The sequence below is a fragment of the Cynocephalus volans genome, chromosome 2 (assembly GCF_027409185.1).
Source record: "Cynocephalus volans isolate mCynVol1 chromosome 2, mCynVol1.pri, whole genome shotgun sequence".
Classification (NCBI taxonomy): Eukaryota; Metazoa; Chordata; class Mammalia; order Dermoptera; family Cynocephalidae; genus Cynocephalus; species Cynocephalus volans.
The window spans coordinates 32,680,472-32,705,377 of NC_084461.1; the positions used below are offsets into that span (position 1 = coordinate 32,680,472).

Genomic DNA, 24,906 nt, shown 5'->3' on the forward strand with positions numbered 1-24,906 from the left:
AGTTAGGTGGGATTGTCTTTCCCTCTCTGTCCTTTGACCATTCCTTCTTCTTGTGATTATAAGATGCTAAGCTCTGCTGGCCCTCTTCAGAACACGTTTTCAGGGCTGCCTGATCTGTGTTTTCCCCAGCTGCCGCTGTCATATTGGCTTAATAATTCTCACTATATCTATTTGGTGTCAGTTTCTTTTATAGGTCAACATTTTAGCAACCATGAATGGACTAACTCCCATGACTTCCCAGAGTTTCCTCTTGAGTATGAGCTTTTGGTACCAGCAAAAAAGAAGGGCGGCCCATTGTGCTCTCCAACTCCAGGTGCTTTGTTGGTGCAAAAAGGGTCAGTTTCTCCTGGATTTTGGATCGCCCTCTTTTGTGCTGATATCAGAGAATCTATCAGCCATTTTTTCCCAACACTCTCTTTTCTTTTTGAGAAAGAGGGTTTTTGTCTCTATCCATGGGAGTTTTGGATAAAAGCACTACTAATTTTACTCCCCCTGCATGCTGGGAGATTCTAGGTTACTGCTTGGCAGCTGACTCCATATCAAGGTAGGAGTTTGGGAACAAGGGAAATTCTCTCACTCCAATTTCTGTCACTGGGTGAGTGTATAAGGTCATGGTATTGAGAGATGTGGTGCCAGTATATTTTGGTTTTTCAGCCATGGCAAAATTACATAGCATGCTTTGAAATAATAATTGTTTCTTATGGTGTTTTATTTTGTAAATACTTAAAAGAGGCCTGTGTGACTTGAGATGACCTCAAAATTACAGTGGCCCACTATGGATCTTTTAAAATAAATTGGTATGTTAATACATATTTTATAGAGCTCTCATCTTAAACAACTGCCTTATAAGTACCTACACAGGAAAAGATTAACAAAATGGACTTTTAAAGAGAGATTAGATTTAAAACAGTTAAAAGTTCTTTAGACCTGCCACAAAATTCCTTTTAACTTTGAAAAGTACTATTGATCCCTGATGAATATAGATGCAAAAATCCTCAACAAAATATTAGCAACCAGAATACAGCAACACATTAAAAGAATTATACACTATAATCAAGTGGATTCATCCCAGGGACGCAAGGATGGTTCAACATACAAAAGGCAATAAATGTGATACATCACATCAATAAACTCAAGGACAAAGACCTTATGATTATCTCAATAGATGCTGAAAAAGCATTTGACAAAATTCAACATCCTTCATGATAAAGACTCTCAACAAATTAGAACAGAAGGAAAATATCTCAACACAATAAAAGCCATTTATGACAAGCCCACCACCAATATCATTCTGAATGGGGAAAAACTGAGGTCCTTTCCCTTAAGAACAGGAACAAGACAAGGATGCCCACTTTTACCACTTCTATTTAACAAAGTACTGGAGGTACTAGCCAGAACAATCAGGCAAGAGAAAGAAACAAAGGGAATCCAGACTGGAAAAGATGAAATCAAACTTTCTCTATTTGCAGATGACATAATACTATATATAGAAAAACCTAAAGACTCTATCAAAAAAGTCCTAGAGCTGGTTAATAACTTCAGCAATGTTGCAAGATGCAAAATAAATGTCCCCAAAACAGTTGCATTTATATACTCAAACAATGAACTAACAGAAAGAGAAATAAAGTAAGCCCATTTACAATTGTCATTAAAAAAATATGATACCGAGGGATCAATTTAACCAAGGAGGTGCAAGACCTCTACAATGAGAATAACAACCCACTTCTGAAAGAAATTAAAGAAAACACAAAAAGATGGAAAGATACTCTATGCTCTTGGATTGGAAGAATTAACATTGCGAAAATGTCTATACTACCCAAAGCGATCTACAGATTCAATGCAATCCCCATCGAAATACCAGTGACATTCTTCACAGAAATGGAAAAAATAATCTTACCTTTCACATGGAAAAACAAAAGACCCCAAATAGCCAAAACAATCCTGAGCAAAAAAATAAATAAAGCTGGAGGCATAACTCTACCTGACTTCAAATTATACTACAAAGCTATTGCAACTAAAACATCATGTACTGGTATTAAAATAGACATTCACACCAGTGGAGTAGAATTGAGAACCCAGAAATCACCTCTCAGGCTTATAGGCATCTGATATTGGACAAAGTCAACAAAAATCTACATTGGGGAAAAGACTGCCTCTTCAACAAGCGGTGCGGGGAAAACTGGATATCCATATGCAGAAGAATGAAACTAGATATGCATCTCTCACCATACACTAAAATCAACTCAAAATGGATTAAAGACTTAAGTATAAGAACCGAAACTGTAAAATTACTAAGGGAAAATACAGGTGAAACACTCCAGCAACAAGGTCTGCGCCCAGACTTTATGAACAGGAGCACAAAAGCACAAGCAGCAAAAGAAAAAATAAACAAAAATCTACTATCTCAAACTAAAAATCTTCTGCATAGCAAAGGAAACAATCAACAGAGTGAAATGGCAACCTACAGAGTGGGAGAAAAAATTTGCTAACTATGCATCTGACAAGGGATTAATATCCATAATACACAAGGAACTCAAACAATTACATACTAAAAAAACAAATAATTAAAAAATGGGCAAAGGAACTGAATGGACATTTTTCATAGGAAGACATACAAATGGCCAACAGGTACATGAAAAACTGCTCAACATCACTAGTCATCAGGGAAATGCAAATTAAAACTACATTGAGATACCACCTCACTCCAGTTAGACTGGCTATAATCAAAAAGATGGTGAATAACAAATGCTAGCGAGGGTGTGGAGAGAAACTTATGTTGAGTGAAATAAGCAAAGCACAAAGGGATAAATACCGCATGTACTCACTCATATGTGGGAGCTGAGAGAGAGAGAAGGAAGGAAAGAAAGACCACAGTGGTGCTTTGGACTTGCAAAGGGAGAGAGCATTCCTTGGGCTACAAAGTGGAGTGGGGGGGGAGGTTGGGGATAACTGGGTGGGGGACATGGGGTACAAGTGCAGTTTGTGGTGATCAGCATACTGCCAGTATGTATCTGGCCCCCACATCATGGGCATGAGGGGTGACAATCAGCTTTGTATCTCATGAATATTCATAACCAATAAAATAAATAAAAATTTACAAATTTGATTATATTAAAAAATAAAAATTAATTTAAAAAATTAATTTAAATAGTTATTTTAAAATTATGACTCAACCTTTTGGGGTGCACATTGTGATTCTTCTCGCCCCATAGACAGCTTTTGTTTTTCTGTCTTACCAGTGGTTTAGATTTTGTCTATAGGGACACACAGGAACTTTACGTACAGATGGTAAGCTAACAAGCTGAGAACCTAGAAACTATGGCCAAACAAAAATGTGGGTTACACCTCTTTAGAGCCAATAAAACTTTTAAACTTTCACCTTTAAGTTGACATTAAAAGAGTACATCATGGAAGGGTATAAAATTCTTCTTCGCTATGGATTTTTAAGTCATTTGTTCACATATATCTTTAATATAAAATATGGATTGTAATATGTTAAAAACTTTTGTTGTTTAACTTCTGTCCTAAACTAAATAAATAGGATCATTGTGGCTAGCTTACTATTTGCTGCCATCTCTTGGGGTTTTGCTTTTGCCAACCATGCATCACACAAGGGGCTAATATCCAGAATATATAAGGAACTTAAACAACCCAACAGCAAAACAAACAAACAAACAAACAAATAGCCCAATTTTAACATGGACAAAGGACCTGAACAGACATTTCTCAAAAGAAGACATAAAAAATGGCTTAAAGCACATGAAAAAGTTCTCAACTTCCTAATCATTAGGAAAATGCAAATTAAAACCACAATGAGATATTTTCTCACTCTAGTTAGAATGGCTATTATCAACAAGACAAAAAAATAACAAGTGCTGGCAAGGATGTGGAGAAAAAGGAACTCTCCTACATTGCCAGTGGGAGTGTAAACTGGTATAGCCATTGTGGAAACAGTATGGAGGTTCCTTACAGAATTGAAAATAGATCTACCTTACGATCCAGCTGTCTCACCACTGGGTATATATTCCCAAAGGATGTGAAATCAATATATCAAAAAGACACTTGTACTCTCATGATCATTGCAGCACTATTCACAATAACCAAGAGAGGGAATCAACCTAAATGTCCATTAAGAGATGAATGGATAAAAAAAAAAAACTGTGGTATATATACACAATGGAATACTACTTAGCTATTTTTTAAAATGATGCCCTATCATTTGCAGCAATGTGGATAGAACTGGAAGCCATCGTGTTAAGCAAAGTAAGGCAGGCACAAAAAGACAAATATCACATGACATCACTCACATGTGGAAACTAAAAAAAAAAAAAAAAAAAAGTCTCATAGAAGTAGAGAGTAGAATAATGGTTACCAGAGGTGGAGTGGGGTGGGAGGTGGAAAAATGGTGAACTAATGAGTACAAAACTATGCCATCTAGCCTAAGTGGATCATTGTGCAGTATACACATGAATTGAAACAACACACTGTACCCCACAAATATGTACAAATAAATATTAAAATATTTTGGATAAAGAAAGTTTTCATATCTCTGTGATTAAAATTTGGCTTAATTAAACTGGTATCAAGATACGTGTGTATGTGTGTGTGTGTGTGTGTATGTGTGTAGGCATATACACATATATATCTCCTTTCTATTTCTTCCTCTTAGATTTTACTTCTCCCTTGGGGACTTCTTAGTTGACCCTTTTCTTAAAACTCTATTATGTATACATGCTCTCTCTGACTGCTTTTCTTGTTGGCATAATTTCTACCAATGACATCTAGTGACTCTAGAGCCACATGAGAAAAGTAGCAATGATGCCAATTGACCACCTTTTATGTCCACTGACTTCCTCCAGGAGTTCCAAGAATTCTGAATGAGTTTAGAGTTCAGATCTATTCCTTAATGGACTCTACCCTAAGCTCAGTAATTCAGTTTAATAAAAAAAAAAAGAAAACTAAATTAAAGGTCAAATTAGATTAGTCTCCAGAAATAGTACTTTAGGACTTTCTGGCATTCAACTAGTTATTCTAAACAGACTTCTAAATTTTCTATGTATTTCATTGTAAAATCCTGTAATTATATTGCTTGAACATCTTTCTTCCTCTATGTCTTATCTAAATGACATACCTAAATCTAATTTCCCCTGACTCCCCCCATCAGGGCACTCCTTAAAAAATGGCTAATAAACCTGTCAGGCCAAAACTAGAGTTTATAGCCACTTCCAGAGAAATTGCTCAAGACCTTTTTTTTAAATGCAACAAATCTAGTTTTAAAAGAAATGGATATTTTGCTCATCCAGATGAGATTTGAAAACATTCAGACATAATAGACAATATGCCTTAAGCTCTTTCTCTGTGCCTTGAGATATAGATCTTCTACTTTGTTCCACCCAGGAGTTATTCCCTTTGTAAATATAAGTTGAGGATGGCCTAACTAACAATTGCTTAGGAAAATAAAACAGGTAATTAAAGATTAATAGTCTGAGAGAGAAAGGAAACTTTAAGAACAAATAAAAAAAATCTTAATGAAAACTGATCTTTATTTATTTCTGTCTGTGTTTTTATGTGTATACATATACATATGTATATGGCACATTATGTCTATATTTATATGTCTATACTTGTGTTTGTATATTGTCTACATGGTAGCAAATTGGCCTATAAATAATGTGTGCTTAAAATTTAGTAAATAAGCCTAAATGCTTTTCAGGTTCACATGACTTTAATAATCTTTAGTAAATAAAGCTAGTTTTTAAATTGTTGATATAATAAATGAAAATGTTTTCACATTTAATTTAGACACTTTTGCCTACCCTATTTGGTCATATAAAATTTTATGCTGTTTCTGCTGGGCATTTTTTAAAAATCATAAAAGTCTTCTGTTATATTTTTTTTTATACTGACTTGATTTATTTGTAAGCAAAAACTGTAAGAACTGGCTGCTGGGCTATGCTGGAATAAGACATTATCTTTGTAGTTCTGCCCTCTGTTCTGAGATCCACCCGAGGTACGTAAACCCAGAAGCCAAATGGGCCCTGCCATTTATAGCCACCCTGGATGCCATGTGAGTACTTGGGACTCAGCAAGTCTAAGTGAGGAATCATAGGAAAGTGTACAGATATTCAGTATCTCAAAGGCCATGGTTAAGAGGTGACTGGTTGATGTGATCTTATTTTCTCAAAAAAAAAAAAAAAAGCAATATTCTGGTATAACAGGTAGAAGCTTCATAAGTTATCAAAATGACATTCTTTTAACTTCACTTAACTTAATAGACTTTATGAGGATCTAGTCACTTTGGTTAAAAGATATCAAATTAATTGGCCAACTGCCCAGACTCATGATATTGTTAATTTGACTGATCATCTATCACACACACACACACACACACACACACACACACACAGGCCTGTAGTCTAGCTCACAGCATTAGCAGGCAAATAGTCAAAACAGAACTTTAAAAGAAGCAAATAGACCCCAAACAACCAAGAGTGGTCTCTTTTTACTACAACAAACCAATTACAAATAACTTAAGTGGCTAGTAGAGAAAGACAGGCCTCGTACCTTGTCTACACATTTCTTTACAAGGGTCCTGACCTTGCAGTAAGTAAAGAATGACGTGTTTTGCCAAGAACCTCCAGAAGAGAAGAACTCACCCAGTACATACAGCACAATCTAAAAGTAAATCAAATCCTTGGCTTCCTAAACATGCAGAGGTTTTTTAGAGTCTCATCTGAGATTCCCCATAAAAGTACCAGCAAAGCCAATTCTAAAAGGGCTTGTATAATAAATCACTATTCTTACTGCACTTTACGCAAAGAATTAAGCCAGAGACTAAACTTATTTTACAAATAAATGAGTCTCGTCATAAATATTTTTGGTAAACGGATGAGACTGGAGAGAGAAAAATTGTTTTAGAAAAAAGCTGTAATACACTTGTTACGAGAGTCTAGTTCTGCCCATTGGTTTTTCCTTTCTTTCATTTGTTTTTGGTTTTGTGTTTGAGTTGTTATTATCTGAACTGAATCCAGAATTTTAACAAATATATCTTTCAGGGGAGCTCCCTCTGGACTCCACAATGATCAAGAGATATGGTCCATTTACAACATACGGCCAAAGACTATTGGTATTGTTTCAATTGTATTCTACCCTGTGTAAAAAGTATCGGTGGAGTCCTGCGGGCAGCGTGGGGGCGCGGGCTGCTGAGTCACGAATGCCCCGGAGCTCCAGGGTGGAGCCAGAGCCCAAACCAGATCCCGCACAGGTGGCCACGTCACCTTAAGCCCACCCCGCCCACCCGCGCTGCTCCCGCCTTGTCCTGCCCACACCAGGCCCCGCCCCGGCTGGCCGTGGAGACCACCAGGGCGGGCATCGGGGCTGGTGCAGCTCGTCCTCCCCAGCCCCAAGCGCGGCGCCCCGCGGTCAGACTGTGTGCTTCCCTCCCACAGGCACAGCGTGGCTCGGCCAGACGTGGTCCCACTGGGGACTGAGGATGGGGGAGGAGCTGCTGGAGGTGACACCAGGACACTGAGATTAACATTTTTGGAAACAATTTTGTGATGCTTGATTCACCCTTAAAGTAATTTGGACAGTTCTCAAATTTGCATATGACATCAACTGGAACCAGTAGTGTATCTTAATGCTCACTTAAATCAGAACTTGGATAAGATAAAGAATGGGAGTCTGGTTAAATAAGGATGTATCAGAGACTTCAAAAGGATCATTATCTTTTCTAATATTATAAATGGCCACGTTGGTGGGCACAGATCAAGATTTTTATAGTTTACTTGTAGTATCCAAAACTGCAAGCAATGGAGAAATAAGACAAGCTTTCAAGAAATCGGCATTGAAGTTACATCCTGATAAAAACCCAGTAGGTTAAAATGTGTTTTTAAAAATGTCTGATTATTAAATTTTAGTATGTTTTGATATTTATTTAAATTGTTTTAAATATGTGTTCAAAATGCCTAAAACAATCACATGTCAAAAATTATAATTCAACTGCTATGCTAAATTCAGAAGGACCAGACCTCTCCCACAACGAGGCACACCGCCAATGCCACCACCAACTAGGTAAGGAGCATGCCAAAAACATCACCTCCCTGTGGGTGGCCCATCACAGCCACCACAATAACCATGGCTGCCGCAAAAGAAGCTAGACACCATAATCACAGTGCAGATGGTCCACCAGCCACTGAAGTGCATTGACACAAGAAGAGTCACCAGCAGAGACCAAAGAAGAGGATGTCTCTCTCCACAAAGCTCATTCCAGAGTGACAGAAGCAGTATCTGCTCTATGATAATATCGGGGGAACTGAACACACCTCTCAGCATTGGACAGATCACCTAGGCAAGAATTCAATAGAGTAACCATTACTCTTTCAGAGGGAGAGAAGAAATCTCGGGTAATTAGAGGGGGAGGGGGCAGGGAGAGGGGGATGGGGAGAGATTGGACAAGGGGCATAAAAATAAGTATGATTTGTAACAATATATATGCTAGTAATATTGATTTGATCAACATATGTCAACACTGAACCTCCAAAATATGTATAATCAAATATGATTCAATAAAAAATTTTTTTTTTAAAGTATCACTGTTCTCCCTTTGAAATAATGATAAGTAAACCTACTGTATTTGTCCATTTCTGTTGCTTATAACAAAATACCTTGAACTGGGTAATTATAAGAAAACAAAACTTATTGCTTACAGTTTCAGAGGCTGGGAAATCCAAAGTCCAGGGAACACATCTGGTTGAAGGCCTTAGTGGTGGCAACAGTGATCCACGGGTCTCACATGGCAGAAAATGGTGGAGCAGAGAGAGAGTAACCTCTCATGCTCTCTTCTTTTAAAGCCCTCAAAACCACACCCCTGACCACCATTTTAAATCCATTCATTAGGCATGGTCCTCAGAATCTAATCAGCTCTTCAAGGTCCCACTTTTAAATTACAGAATAGGATTTCCCACCCTCTTAACAGTCACAGTGGGGATCAAGCTCCTAATACATAAAACCTGGGGAACACAGTCCATATCATCTATGCACCTAGAAAAATGACTTCATGAATTAGCTCTTCTAAATAGTGATATTCTTCATTACTGACAAAGTATAAAGCTCCTCACCAAAAATTCTAAATTAATAAAGGATTTCTTCCACAGCAAGCTCCCAGGAGACAAAAACATCCATGGCCATGGTCTCCAACCCAGAGACTTTGTTTATTAAAGACATCATCAAATAAAAGGACTTCTTCCAGCCACTTTAAAAGGGACCATGTTAAGTGTTGTTAAACAATTCCTGAACAGCTAAGCTTAAAGACATTGACACAAGGATTCATGTTTCTCATTTTTAAAAAGCAAATTCACACAAGTGTACCTCTTCCGTTACTGTAGGTCTTCAACTGAAACTGACCCATAGCCAGGTATCTCAGTCTTCCAACCAGGACAAGAAGGAGGTGGCATCTGGGCAGGCGACTTTACCCAAAATTCCTGATATGACCTGAGGACAACCCCATGATCAACATTGCTAAAACTTTTGGACTTTTACCTTTATTCTAGTGAATTCTTCTATTTTGAGCTTTTGTCAGACTATGGGTGTCATCTTTAGTTCATAATCTAACCAGGCCATATGCCTCAAGATTACTTACAAAGTTAAAGTCTTGCTTTGTTTGTTTTCTGAGCCATATGCCAAATTAAACTTACTACCTAGTTTAAGTTATAAAAGTGCCCTTAGTTTTTTGGTTTTTTTCCTTTCTCTTGCTGTTTTTTTTTTTTTTTTTTGAGTAGTCTCTTCTGCCCAAGGACATAATTTATCCTCCTGTCAGATATGTGACAAGATATGCAACAAACACTGCTATCTAGTTTTATAGCTTTACCAAGAATGAGGGGGTCCGACTACTTTCCCATTTCAATTCACATGTTGCTTAAAATTCAGACTTAGACCTAGAGGCCAAGCTTAACTTTTCCCCTCCTGTGTGAGACGTGACATTCTGGGTGAGCCTTGCCAGATACTAGGAACTAAAATGTCTACCTGAGTAGGTTATCAGTGCTTTCAGATGAAAGATTTTTGATCAAAAAGGGGAAAATGATAACTGAAATGATCTGCTCTGACCAGGTCAGATAAATTATGCCTTGAGAGATCTGGGATGTCAGTAATCATATCCACCTAATAAATGGTTATCATATGACCATTTTACTCAGAAACAGCCATAATGGAGCCAGAAAGCCGTAAAATAACCCATAACCTAGAATGCTTCCTATTACCTTTACCCTAGATCTCTACATGTAGGATGTGACCTAGTATCAATCCCAAATCTATTTGTCATGTACTACCAATGGAAAGCCTGATGAAGTAATTAGGTGAGTCTGTCTCTCTCTCTCCTTTGACCCTTCCCCTTCTTGTGACTATAAAATGTTAAGCTCTGCTGGTCCTCTTTAGAACACGTTTTCAGGGCTACCTGATCTGTGTGTTTACCCAGCTGCAATCATTGCCTAGGCTCAATAAGTCTTGCCATATGGATTTTGTCTCAGTTTCTTTTTAAGGTCAACACAATGATTCAGGAACTTTTTTTCAGTTTAAATTATGGAACCTTCTATTTAAAGCTTTTATTTTAAAGGTATAGCTCTCTCATTTTACATGTAAAAAAACAAAGGCTAATTTAGTTTAAGCTAACCTGTCAAGGTTGCACACATAGGCAGTGGTAGAGTTTCTATTTAGGTACAAGTGTGTTTGATTCCAGAGTCTCTGCTCTTTCTGTTTTGTTTTGTTTTGTTTTTAAAGCATTGCATTTTCATCATTTAAAGTGATACATACAAATAATATTTTAGTCAGTCAAAAAGTACTAAAGGGTTTAATTAAAATAGTAGTCTCCTACATCCCTACTTACCAGCTAGGCCCTTCATGATCACTCAGGAACAATAAAAAGTCTGGCTTCATTTTTGATGTTTGATTCTTGGGTTTCCAAATCTCCTGTTTCCCATTCTGTGCCTCAGCTGAACAAGCTGGTAAGAAAATCCACACACGCTCCTTCCCTTCGCCCTGGTAAGAGTTTCAAACCCTGCAAGTCAGGCCCACGGAGGGGAATTCTCACCCCATCCCACCCTTCCTCACAATAAAAACTCAAGCCAGTCATCCCTCCCTGCTCTCTAAAGCCATTTTTCAGATTTACTTGGGAGCCAGTCCTACTCTTCCAAAAAAGTCCTCATTACATGAGTAATGAACTTTTCGTGCTCTCTTAATGCAAGTGTGCCTTCATCACTCATGATATCCAAATTAAATCTTGTGTAGAAGTTGGGATTAGATTAATGCATGGCCCCATACATTGAGGCACCCATACCCAATCTCATGAAAATTATAGGCCTTATCCACGTATCTCCTGGAAAATATTTTGCTATTGTAGATTTGGCTAGTATGTTCTGATCAGTGTCTATTTCTACAGTTTGCCTTCACCTCAGAAGAACACATGCTCCTTTAACTGTCTACCTATGAGGTATTTCAACAGCCCTGCTATTGCCCACAATCTTTTCCAGCAAGATCGTTACTGTATCCAGCTCTCTCCAAGAATACAAGTAGGGCATTACACTGAGGATGTCCTCCTCTGAGGAGATTCATTTGACACACTTATTGAAGACATAGAAATATTCCCAAAGTTGCTCACAAAAGGGATAAGCCATCGCCTCAAGCAAAGTACAAGGCTCAGTATCTCAGTTAAATCCCAAGGAATTATTTGGTCAGTTGAAGGCCCCTTCATCTCTGACACTATGAAGAAACAATTTTTGAGCCCCTCTGCACCCACAATATTACAAGCCATACATTTTTTAAGTCTTTTTGCATTCTAGAGACAACATATTCTACATTTATATATTTTACTTAAGCTCATTCATACTCATTACTTCAAGATCAGCCAACACTGAATTAGAATACCTTTTTTAAAGGGCTCTAAAATCTATTCAGATTGCAATACAGTATGCTTCTCCATTAGTGCTCCCCAGAGACACCTTCACTGTAAAGCCTATGGAATCTCCTCTCATACCTCCTGGAATTCTCTTGAACATCTATCATGGTTATGTTAGTTTCTTACTGCTGCTATAACAAATTACTACAAACTGAGTGGCTTAATACAACATAAATATATTATCTTATAGCTGTGGAGGTCAGAAAGCCAAAATGGTTTTCATTAGAATAAAGTCAAGGTGTGAATAGGGCATCATTCCTTCTAAAGACTGTAGGAGTAATCTTCCCCCCGCCCCACCTTTTACACCTTCTAGAGGCTACTTGCATTGTTTGTCTCAAGGTCCCCTTCCAAAAATCACTTCCCTCTGATTTTTCTTTCCATCATCACTTCTTCATCTCTATCTCTCCTACTGTCTTCTTTCCTTTATAAGAACTCTTGTAATTACATTAGACCCACCTAAATAATTCAGGATTATCTCCCTAACTCAAAATCCTTATATTAATCACATCTTCAAAGTCCCTTTTGCCGTGTAAGATAGCATATTCATGGGCTCCAGAGATTACACACCGATATCTTTGGGGAGACATTATGTGCATACCATAGTCTGCACCCTGCACTCCAAACATTCGTGTACATTCCACACGCAAAATGCATTCACCTCATCCCAGCATCCCCAAAAGTCTCAAACTTACACTGTCAACTCAAAGTGCACAACCTCAGTAAGTCTCATCACCTCAAAAGTACCAAATCACTTCACTCAAGTAATCTAAATTAGGTATGGGCGAGAATCTGGGTGTGATTCATTCAAGAGCAGAATTTCTGTCCATTTGTGGACCTATGAAATCAGGAAATGATTTATCTGATCCCAAAAAACATTAACAGCTATAGACTTTTCACTCAAATGGGGAACACACAGAAGGTAAAAAATAAGTTGCCAGTCCCAAGAAATTTGACACCAACTGGGCCAACAAAATTAGGTTTTAGGGACTGAGAATAATCCTTTATGGTTTGCAGCTTAGCCCTCCAGGCATGAAGTTATGCCGTCTGGGATAACTGCTTCACCTCAGGGTTATTGCTCATTTTTTATGAATGGTAGCGTGTGTTTGCAGTTGAATAGTTTATCGACCTATTTTTCTATTTGTGAAATTTGGGGAATCTGATAACTTTCTTACTATCATCCTCTCTCTTTCCCATTCAGTCCAAATTGGCAGTATTTCTGCTGGTATAAAATTCTCAGGTACCTGTGGATCTCCTGTACATGTCATGGAGATTGACTCCACTAGACAAGCAGCTGCTCCACACATCTTTACTACATAAATTTATCTTTATTTTTGGCTTCTGCAACTATGGATGAAGAAATCCATGAGTCATACACCCAACTGCAGAACAGTTCTTCAGGGGGCTTTGGACTGACCCTGTCCCACCCCACCCTTTCTGACTTGTAGTTCTCAGGAACAAATGTAAAATGTGCTGAGAGAGTAACATTCTGAGATAGGAAGGGATTTCCTGGAAAAGTCCAAACTGTGTTCTAGTCTCCCCTAGAAAAAGTAAGTCCTTCAGTGCTTTAGCCTGGTATTTGATGTTTCCCTGGGACATAAATCCAAAGGTGGGCTGCTTTTCACAGTCCCTCATCTGCTGTGCAAGTGGAGGATGTGCAGTTGAGACTCCATTTGCCCTGAGTAGTTGTCTGAGCCTTGGTGGACAGGCTCACAGTGAATCCTACACTTCTGTTGTCCTTTGTTGCCTATTTGTAAATAATAATCTTCACATAACTTGTTGTTTATGAGTGTGTTCTGTCTCAACGGACTCAGACAAGTTGGTAACCAATGTATTTAAGTAAAACTGCTTCTCTTCGATGAGCCTTGTATGTGACTGAATATCCTGGTCTTTTAATTCTTCAGAGGCAGTATCAAAAGTTTGTCCAGTCACACAATTGGCTTTCTGTGCAAGAGAAAAAGATTCGTTGCTTTCCTGAAATTGAATATCCTAATTTTAGAATCTTTCCAATCCTAAAAGGCCAAGAATTTCCCAAATCTTGAAGTCCTGATTCCTTTTTGCTTAATAGTTCTTTCTTTAATTTCTCTCTTTTCTCTCACATGTTACTATAAAGAGCTAGAAGACGCTAACGTCTATATTTCTTGTAGAAGTCTGTTTATGAAGAATTACATAGTCTCTAAGTCAATATAGTTTCTCTACCATGTTTTTTATTTCCTTTTTGAGTTATCACTATCAGAGTTTGCAGCATCAACATTTCAACTAACACTCTGTTCAAGGCAATCTAAGCTTCCTCTATTATGCGCCTCAATTTTTTTCTGGTGCTACTTCTAGTCCAGTTGTGATTCCAGGTATTTACTGGAGCAGTAGTACACATGAGTATTAGAAATCTTTTCTTCAGTGCCTCTTACATCATTTATTAAATTTGTAAATAAATAAACAGCATGAAAAAGTGTACCCAAACAAGGAGTTAATATATAGTTCAAACATTTCAATACACCAAATTGAGCATCAGGTCAGAAATAATAACCCAATCATGTGTTTTCCTTATTTGAAGACCTCCACCCAAGCTCCACATATGAAGTAAAGAGTAAAAATGCTATTTCAAAGCCTCAGAGACATCCAGGATAAGGGAATACTAAAAAATACTTTAGACTCCTAAACTTAGGACAAAATGAAAGGGATCCATGAATTCCCTGAATTGTTTATAGATTTTGGTGGACATATATTTGTTAAAGGATTGAAGGACTGTAATTTCCCAAAGTTCACTGGAATTGCCACAATTAATTTCCAGTCTCAAATTTTAAATTAATGTAACTTAAAATTTTAATGTAATTAAGTTCTAATTTTAAAATGGAGAAACAATTACATTAAAAATTAATACGCTATGACTATTTAACCTCATCTACTGTCACGGATATGAACCCTAATTTTAAAGGTGATTAAAATGGTTTTGATCTGGACTCAAAAAGATACTTGTAAACCAGTATTCATAGCAGCGTTATTCACAATAGCCAAAAGGTGGAAACAACCCAAATGTCCATCTGTGCATGAGTGGATTTAAAAATTGTGCTCTATACATAGAATGGAATATTATTCAGCCTTGAAAAGAAAAGAAAGTCTGACACATGCTACAACATAAATGAACCTTGAAGACATTTTGTTAAGTGAAACAAGCCAGACCCAAAAGAACAAATACTGCATTGTTTCACTTATATTCAGTACCCAGAATAGTCAAATTAATGGAGAAGTAAAGTAGAATAATGGCTACCAGAGCCTGAGCGCAGGAGTCATAGGAAGTTACTGTTTAATGGGTAGAGTGTCCAGTTAGTGATGACAAAAAATTCTGGAGATGTATGGTGGTGATGGTCGAACAACATGTGAAAGTCTTAAAGTGATTAAAGTATACATTTAAAAATGGTTAGAATGGTAGATTATGTGTTATGTATATTTTACCACAATAAAAAAATTTATTAAAAAAAATTGTTTTAAAACAGCTGAAAAAAATAACAGAGCCTGAATTTAACTTCAAAGTTTTATAATAGTTCATAATTTTCTTCCTCAAAGATGCTTGCTTTTGGATATTTTTAAATCAAAGCCTGAGCAACACTTCCATATTGAGCAGTCCAGAGCTTAGAGTCCTAAATCCATGCAACTATGTAATTAATCTGTCATTTGACCTTGAGCAAATTTTTTAACATCTCTGAGCTTCTGTTTTATTGTGGGTCAACATATAAAAGTTAATAAGATTTATGAGTTTTATTTTATCTAAAATTCTTTGGAGTTCCCCCCCCCCAAGATGGCCAACTAGAGAGGTCAGGCACTTGTCACCCCCACCAAAAAGAGGCCAAAACAATAAACAAATATATTTTGACCAAAACAATAGAGGAGATACACTGCAGAGCACCATGAGAGTGATGAGATCCTTGCAAAGCACGGGTGATGGCAACGGCATGATAGAGAGCAGAGCAAGGCATCCAGCCTCTGCCCCACTACAGTGACTGGCTTGGAATCATGCAGAGAGAAGGTCTCCTACAGACTCAACAGCTGATCCAATAGCCCTTTACGGAGGTGCCAGTACCTGTTGCACCAGTGTATACCTGCTCTCAGACCAACAGTGGACTGGGCAGAGGCTTAGACACTCCAAGGCAAGCCTCTACAAAACTGTTGGGCTTGGCTGCACCCTTGCAGGCTTGAACCAGGCTCAATACCTGATCAGACAGCCACCTGCAGAGCTGCCAAGCCCTGCAGCACCTGTGTACACCTACTCCCAGACCAAAAGCTGATTGGGTAGCAGTCTTTTCTCCCCAAAGCACACCTCTAGAGAGCTGTTGGGTCCTATAGCATCCATACAGGCTTGCTTCAGACTCAATGGTGATCCAGCAGCTATCTACAGAGGTGTTGGAACTGCTGCACCAATATACACCTGCTCCCAAACTGACAGCAGGTCAGCCACTCCAACAAGAAACTGCCGAGGGCCCACTGCCTAATCCACAAAGTAACCCACAGACAACTCCAACACTGAATATAGTTGAAGAAGTAGCACGAAGGCTACACCATCACACTCACCCAGATCCAAACTTAAATGCCCAACTTGACTGTCAATATAGAACACTTTGGGAAAGAGTCTCCCCCTCCAAAACCCACTCCTAAAACTAAAAACTTTGACTACACCACCAAATGCCCAGACAACAAAACAGAGCTATAAGAGGCATGAAAAAACAGGGAATCATGACTCCTTCAAAAGAAGACTTCAGCTTTCTAATACTAGACCCCAAACTACTGGAAATAGATGAAGAGCCTGAAGAAGAATCCCAAATGACAATACTAAAGAAACTCAGCATGATAGATGAAAAATAAATACAAATTATAATGAAGGAAAAAAAAATCCAGAATGTATGAGAAATTCAACAAAGAGATAGAAAAAATAAAAAAGAACTAAGCAGAAATCCTGGAACTGAAGAATTCATTCAATGAAATAAAAAATACAACTGAGAATAATAGCAGCAAGTTAGAAGTAGCTGAAGAAAGAATTTGCGAACTAGAAGACAAACTTTTTGAATTAATACAGTTGAACCAAAAAAAAAAGAAAAAAGAATTTTAAAAAATGAAGAAAACCTATGACATCTTTCTGATAACTTTAAGGGTTAAAATCATCCATATTATGAGTGTACCAGAAGAGGAAGAGAAAGGAAAAGTCATTGGAAGCCTATTTAATGAAATAATAGCCAAAACCTTCCCAAGTATTGGGAGAGATACAGTCACACAGAAATTAAGGTGAAATAGGATCTTTGCCAGGCAAACAAAAACTGTGGGAATTCACCACCATAAGACTGTCCCTTCAACAAATCTTCAAGGGAATCCTATGCCTGGAGTCAAAAGAGCAATATATATCACCATAGATACACAAGAAAGAATAAAAACTGCTAGTAGAACATATACGCAAGTGAGAAAGGGAAAGAAAATACATCTTATCAGTACAAAAAAAGACCAAACAGCAAAGATAAACAATAAAACAGAAAGAAAAGAACAAAGGAGATATTTTTTAAAACATTAAAAAATTAATAAAATGGCAGGAATAAGGCAAAACCTTTCAATAACAATGCTGAATGTAAATGTATTAAACTCCCCACTTAAAAGATACAAACGGGCTGGCCCATGGCTCACCTGGGAGAGTGTGGTGCTGATAACACTAAGGCCACGGGTTCGGATCCCTGTATAGGGATGGCTGGTTGGCTCACTTGGGAGAATGTGGTGCTGACAACACCAAGTCAAGGGTTAAGATCCCCTTACCGGTCATCTTTAAAAAAAAAAAAAGAAAAAAAGATCAAACTGGCTGAATGAATTAAAAAACTAGACCCAACTATATACTATTTACATAAACGCACTTCACCAAAAGACACACATAGACTGATAGTGAAGGGATGGGAAAAGACATTCCACACAAATGGAAACCAAAAACAAGCAGAGTTGCCATACTTGTATCAGATAAAACAGACTTCAAACCAAGGACTATAAAAAGAGATAAAGAAGGACGTTTGCTGTGAGCCATCCTGTTATAGGGAACGGCATGGGAGTGTGAGAATGATGCCCCTTGTTCAGCAGGCTGCAAGAGGGTCTCGTTTGTTCGGCAGGGCTCCGTGGAGATTTCTTGTTTGTTTCACCTTTACTTGATAAGACTTTTCAGAATTAAAGGCCTAACTTTGGGCTTAGTATGGCTTTGGGGGATTCCAAGGGCCCCGGAGTTTCTCAAGGCCATTCTAGCATGTTCTTCAGAAGATTCCAAGGGCCCCGGGGGTTTTCGAGGGACATGTTAATAATACATTAAAAAAATTGATTGGTTTATTTAAAAAGACATTGTCAGTTCTAAAGGTGTTTTTGATGCATGTTCCCGGTATGGGTTGGCTCTATTTAATTTCATTATTAATCTTCCTTCTTAGTGATTTGTGCATTAACCCATTGTGGCTGTGGTCATGCTCTCGTACCTGTGGAATGAAGCTATTATGTTAGATTTCTATCTACGTTCCCCCAGGGAGACGGTGGGTCCGAATGCAGTGGTGCTCACAACTAATTGATCATCAAGCAGTTACGGATTTCTTTGTTTCTCCCCATTTCCACAGTTTCACTTGATTTACCAAGAACATGTTTCCCTAGTAATAATAAGAATGATATATTGCATTTTTGTTAGTTTGAGTAGGATCATTTAACTTTTCACTTTGTTCCTTGTACTGTTCCCAGAGTCAATTGGTAAAAAAATTAGAAAGTTTTACTATAAAGATGAATAGGTAAAATAGTAAAAATATATAATAAGGTTTTTGATATTAATAGATTTTGTTTAGATTAGTTTATAGTATAATTGTCTTTAATAGTAGTATAAAATATAATAAATGTTATAATCAAGTTTCAATATATAAAATTTCAATATATAAAATCATCTTGTATATATTGTGATTTTGGTCATAAATTAAAATAATAAATATAAACATAAGACATTAAATTGTTAAATATAAGTAAGATTTTATAAGAATTTAGAATATAAGTTTATGTGTAAGTTTAAAAGGCCAAGAATTGTGATTCAGACCAAAAGTTTGACGCTCTTTAATGCCAAGCATGCTGCTATTGTATAGTTTCCCAGCCACAAGCCACAGGCTTTGGGGTGAACTATTGATGCATGAGTAGATGTTCTTGTCACAACATGAGTGCCTTGGAACATTTTGACCTTTCTTTTTCAATAGAAACAAAATAAAAAATGTTTTGATGAAAAAATAAATCAATGTGTAAAAGATTAGGTAAAAACATATAAATAAAGCAAGATTTTTGTGGTTGTCACCCACACTTGCACTAGGCATCTGTGGTCTGTCTTTTTCTTTCCTCGCCGATGCCACATCACCTATTCAGGTCCAATGAATCCTGAGGAGCTGGTTTCCGGCAGACATTATATAATGATAAAAGGATCAAAGCAGCAAGAAGATGTAACAATCATAAATATCAGAGCACCCAGATGCATAAAGCAACCATTACTGGATCTAAGGGGAGACACCAACACAATAATAGTTGAGGACTTTAACAGGCTGCTCTCAGCATTGGACAGATCATGTAGACAAAGAATTAGCAGAGAAGTATTGGATTTAAATGGCACTTTAGACCAAATGGACTTGACAGAAATACACAGAACATTTCATTTAACAACTGCAGAATATATATTTATTTCATCAGCACATGAATCATTCTCCAGGATAGACCATATGGGAGGCCACAAATTTAGTCTCAACACGTTTAAAAAGATTGAAATTATATCAGGTATATTTTCAGGCCACAATGGAATAAAATTAGAAATTAACAACAAACAAAGTTTTGGAAACTATACAAATACATGGAAATTAAATAACATGCTCCTGAATGACCAAGGAGTCAAAGAAGAAATAAAGCAGAAAATCAAAAAATTCCTTGAAACAAAGGAAAGTACAAGCACAACTTACCAAAACTTATGAAATACTGCAAAAACAGCACTAAGAGGGAAGTTTATTGCAATAAATGCTTACATCAAAAGAACAGAAAGCCTTCAAATAAACAACCCCTAGCATTACATCCCAAAGAACTAGAAAAACAAGAATAATTCAATCCCATAATTAGTAGATGGAAGGAAATAATTATGATCAGAGCAGAACTAAATGAAACAGAGACCAAAAGAACAATGCAAAAAATCAACAACAAAAAAGTTTGTTTCTTGAGAAGAAAAGCAAAATAGACAAGCCATTGGCATGACTAAAAAAAGAGAGAAGACCCAAATAACAAAAATCAGAAATAAAACAGGAGACATTACAACTGATACCACAGAAATACAAAGAGCCATTGCAGACTATTATGAAAAACTACACAACAATAAATTTGAAAATCTGGAGAAAATGGATAAATTTCTGGACAAATACAAACCACCAAGACTGAACCAAGAAGAAACAAAAAACCTAAACATACCAATAACGAGCAATGAGATTGAAGCAGTAATCAGCAGTCTCCCAACAAAGAAAAGCCCAGGACCACATGGCTTCACTGCTGAATTCTACCAAACCTTTAAAGAAGAATTAATACCAAAATTTTTCAAACTATTCTAAAAAATTGAAACAGAGACCATTCTTCTAAACTCATTCTATGAGACCAGCATCACCCTGATACTGAAACCCGACAAAGACACAGCAACAGTAAAAGAAAACAACAGACCAATATCCTTGATGAATACAGATGCAAAAACCCTCAACAAAGTATTAGCAAACAGAAAACAGCAGTACATCAAAAAGATTATACATCACCATCAAGTACAATTCATCCCAGGGATTCAAGGATGGTTCAACATATGCAATTAAATAAATGTGATATGCCACATCAACAAAATAAAGGGGAAAAAACATATCATTATCTCAATAGATGCAGAAAAAGCATTTGACAAAATTCAACATCCTTTCATGATAAAGACTACTAACAAATTAGGCATAGAAGGAAAGTATCTCAACACAGTAGAAGCCATATGTGACAAACCCACCACCAATATCATCCTGAATGGAGAAAAGCTGAAAGCTTTCCCTTTCTCACCACTCTCACCACTCCTACTCAACATAATATTGGAAGTATTAGCTAGAGCAATCAGGCAAGAGAAAGACATAAAGGGCATGCAGATGGGAAAAGACAAAGTCAAATTGTCCCTGTTTGCAGATGACATAATCCTATATATAGAAAAACCTATAAACTCTACAAAAAAAAACTGCTAGAGCTGATAAACAAATTTATTAAATTGCAATACACAAAAATCAGTAGTGTTTTTACACACCAACAATGAACAATCAGAAGAAGTAATCAAGAAACAACCCCATTTACAATAGCTACCAAAAGAATAAAATACATAGGAATAAATTTAAACAAGGAGAGGAAAGATATCTACAATTAGAATGATAAGCAAACTGCAAAAAATTATAGGACACTATAATAAAACACTGAAAGAAATTACAGAACACCAAAAGATGGAAAGACATTCCATGTTCAGGGATTGGAAGAATTAAAATTGTTAAAATGTCCATACCACCCAAAGCAATCTAAAGACTCAATGTAATCCCCATCAAAATACTAATCATATTCTTCGCAAAAATAGAAAATACAATGCTAAAATTCATATGAAGTAACAAAAGACCCTGAATAGCCAAAGCAATACTGAGCAAAAATAAATAAATAAATAGAGCCAGAGGCATTCTACTATCTGAATTCAAAGCTATAGCAAACAAAACAGCATGGTACAGGCATTAAGAAAAACAGACACAGGGAGCAATGGAACAGAATAGAGAACCTAGAAATCATCCCACATATTTACAGCCAACTGATCTTTGACAAAGGCACCAAGAACATACATTTGGGAAAGAACAGCCTCTTCAGCAAATGGTGCTGGGAAAACTGGACACGCATATGAAGAAGAATGGAACTACACCCATACATCTCACCATATACCAGAATCAACTCAAAATAAATTAAATATTTAAATATAAGACCTGAAACTATAAAAATCCTAGAAGAAAACGTAGGGAAAGCACTTCATAATGTAGGACTGGGCAAAGCCTTTATGAATGACCTCAGAAGCACAGGCAACAAAAGTAAAAATAAGCAAATGGGATTATATCAAACTCTATATAAAGTTTCTGCACAGCAAAGGAAACAATCAACAGCATGAAAAGACAGCCTACAAAATGGGAGAAAGTATTTGCAAACTACACATCTAACAACGGATTAATATCCAGAACATAAAAGGAACTCAAACAGCTTAACAGTAAAAAAAATTTTGATTAAAAAATGGGCAAGGGAGTTGAATAGACATTTCTCAAAAGAAGACCATACGAATGGCCACCTAGCATATGAAAAAATGTTCAACATCATCAGGGAAATGCAACTCAAAATCACATTGAGATATATTCTCAACCCAGTTAGACTGGCTATTATCAAAAAGGCAGAGAATAACAAATGCTGGCAAGGATGCAGGGAAAAGGGAATCCTTCTACAGCATGGGGGGAATTGTAAATTAGTACAGCCATTGTGGAAAACGGTATGAAGGTTTCTCAAACAACTACAGATAGAACTGCCATACGATCCGGCAATCCCACTACTGGGAATATACCCTAAAGAATGGAAAACATCATGTTGAAGGGATACCTGCACTCCCATGTTTATCACATCTCCCATTTACAATAGCCAAGATATGGAACCAACCTAAATATCCATCAACTGACAACTGGATAAGATAAATGTGGTATATATACACCACGGAATACTATTCAGCCATTAAAAAGAATGGAATTCTGCTATTTGCAGCAGCATGGATGAGCTTGGAGAAAATTATGTTAAGTGAAACAAGCCAGGAACAGAAAGAGAAATACCAAACATACTCATTCATAAGTGGGAACAAAGAAAAGGAGGAAGGGAAGGAAGGAAGGGAGAGTAATCACAATAATGTGTTGAAATTTCAGAAGGAGAAAAAGACTGTGTTCGCTACAGGTGGGAAAGGGGGAAGAAAAGGGGGATTAGCAAGAAATTCGTTAATGGACACAGGAATAATTCCATTTTGTAATGATGAACATGCTAATTATCCTGATTTGCTCATCACACATTGTACATAGGTATTGATATTCAACTCTGTACCCCACAGATATGTTTAATCAATTATTTTTCAATTAAAAAATAAATTAAAATAAAACCAGAGGAATAAATAAAATCAGAGGAAAATTAATATGGATTATATTTCTCTTTATAGACAGTCTTAAGAGAATTTTTAATACTTTTAAAATTAATATTAATATTCTGTATTAATATTAATTTTTCTGTATTAATATTCATGAAAGCAAAAGGGCCTAAAGCCCAGGAAGTCACAAAAATCCCTAGTGATGGGCATCCCAGGAGGCAAAGGGCCAGTGGTGCAACCCTGGAGACAGGGCCAGAGATATAGCAGATGAGGGGCTAAAAGTGAGGTAAGACGTAGAGAGAATCGCCTGGAAGCAGAATTCCAGTGACTTTTCCAGCTGAAAAGGGACATTTCTAGCAGTGCATATAAACAGGACATTTGGAAGTTTGGAACTTTTGTTTCTGAGAGTGAACACTTACTTTTTTTGAATTGTAAGAATATGACAAAATATTATAGGACATTTCCTTTGGTGAAATGTAGAGACTAACATCATAATTTATTTATGATTAATTAAACTGAAGTGTGTTGTCACTCTTTCTAAACAGATTAAGTAGCCTCCACATAGCCGTAAGAGGGTTTATAAGTCTCCTCTTTTAAAGAGGCAATAGGATAGAGTCAGGGCCAGCCCGTGGCTCACTCGGAAGAGTGTGGTGCTGATAACACCAAGGCCACGGGTTCGGATTCCTATATAGAATGGCTGGTTAGCTCACTTGGGAGAACGTGGTGCTGACAACACCAAGTCAGGGGTTAAGATCCCCTTACCAGTCATCTTATTGAAAAAAAAAAAAAAATAGGGTAGAGTCGAAGTGGGCACACAAGCCTGGCTTTGAAATCCAGCAACAGCACATGGTAACTGTGTGACCTGTAACAGGTAAATTACACATACCTCTCTGACACAAACTTTCTCCAGCTGTGTAATGGGGAGAAATAATACCTACTTTATGTAGTTACTTATTAACATTAAAGAGTGTCAATTCTGTAAATTAGTACAGCCATTATGCAAAACAGTATGGAGGTTTCTCAAACAACTGAAGATAGAACTACCATATATCCAGCGTTCCCACTATTGGTATATACTCAAAGAAATGGAAATCATCATGTCGAAGGGATACCTGCACCACCATGTGTTTCACAGCTCCTATTCACAATAGTCAGATGGAACCAACCTAAATGTCCATCAACAGACAACTGGATGAGGAAAATGTGGTATATATATGCATGGATTACTACTCAGCCATAAAAAAAAAAAAGGAAATTCCGCCATTCCCAGCAGCATGGATGAGCTTGGAGAGAGGTATATTAAGTGAAATAAGCCAGGCACAAAGAGAGAAATACCACTTGACCTACTCATAAGTGAGAGCTAGGGGAGAGAGAGAGAGAGAGAGAGAGAGAGAGAGAGAGAGAGAGAGAGAGAGAGAGAGAGAGAAAGAAAGAAGGAAAGAAAGGAAAGAAAGAAAGAACGAACAACAATCACAATAATACACTGAATTATCAGAAGTAGAGAACAGAACTGTGGTTCCTAGAGATGGGAAAGGGAGAGAAGGAGGTGGGTATGTGAGAAATTGGTTAATGGACACAAAGAACCATTACATTTTGTAATGATAAAATGCTAATTACCCTGATTTGTTTTTTTCTTATTTTCTTTTTTAATTACCCTGATTTGGTCACACATTGTACACAGGTATCGATATTCAACTCTGTACCCCACAAATATGTGTAATCATATAATGTAAATATAATGTACATAATTATA

The 24,906-nt window shown here is 37.0% G+C and overlaps 1 pseudogene; it reads right to left on the minus strand.

The window, feature by feature from the left end:
• Positions 1-7,145: 7,145 nt before the first annotated feature.
• LOC134370430 (UDP-glucuronosyltransferase 3A2-like) overlaps positions 7,146-24,906 on the minus strand; it is a 32,473-nt pseudogene continuing 14,712 nt past the window's right edge.